Raw genomic sequence first — 1028 nt, 5'->3', positions numbered from 1 at the left:
AAATTATTACATGTAGTAACTTTTACATAATTTATTATATATGTATTTATCTATGGAAAAGAAATTAGAAAGCTTTAAAATATCTGTATGATAAATTATTTTGATCTTACTATATTTTTTTTTATAAATTAATTTAATTTATATATATAAAAATTTCGTTTAAACTAATTTTTGTAGTCTTATTAAATAGTTAATATAATTAATAATACCATATATATATATACAATACATATACAAAATGATAAAAAAGAAAGTTTATAATTCTTAAATAAATAGATTCATCAAATAAAAAAAAAATTCTAAGAAACATGAATTAATAAATTAATATTTTAAAATTATTAAATAATTTTTATTTTTCTTAAAGTGAATAATTTATTTATTCACTTTAGGAATTGGAGTAATTTTGTGATGTGAAAATGTCAAATATGTAAAAAACTAAAGGAAATCAATAGAAAAGTTTCTGTAATTAAAAAAAATAATAAAATAATTATTTATAGACAACTAATTTCTTGAAACAAGTAAGTTGCTTTATTTTAATTAATTATAGAAAAAATTATTTATAATTTTGAAAATATTAATTTTTCAATTCATATATACACTAGAATTTTTGCTTTATTTTATTTAATAAAAGTGAATCCTTTTTTTTATCCTTATATTATATGTATTACATTTATGTGTAATTTTAATATATAATAATAGTTTTAATATAATATAGTACTACACTGAATTTTATTTTAAAATTCAGAATTTTATTAGTAAAAATTATGAATCTTCATTTTTTATCATTATATTATATTATATTTATATGTAATTTTAATATATAACAATAGTTCTAGTATAATATGATACTAAATTGAAAAATGTTTATTATAGTATTTATTATAGTATTTAATAACAAAAAAATTGATAAACAGCAAAAAGAAATAAAAAAATATAAAATCTATAGCTGATCAGTCGAATTAATATTTTATAAAAATTTATTTTATACTAAGCTAGTTTATAAAATTAAAATTTTATTCATTTAATTA

The sequence above is a fragment of the Apis dorsata genome, unplaced genomic scaffold (genome assembly GCF_000469605.1).
Source record: "Apis dorsata unplaced genomic scaffold, Apis dorsata 1.3 scaffold_982, whole genome shotgun sequence".
Taxonomy (NCBI): Eukaryota; Metazoa; Arthropoda; class Insecta; order Hymenoptera; family Apidae; genus Apis; species Apis dorsata.
The sequence above is the reverse complement of the archived record's forward strand: the minus strand, read 5'-3'. Positions refer to the sequence as shown.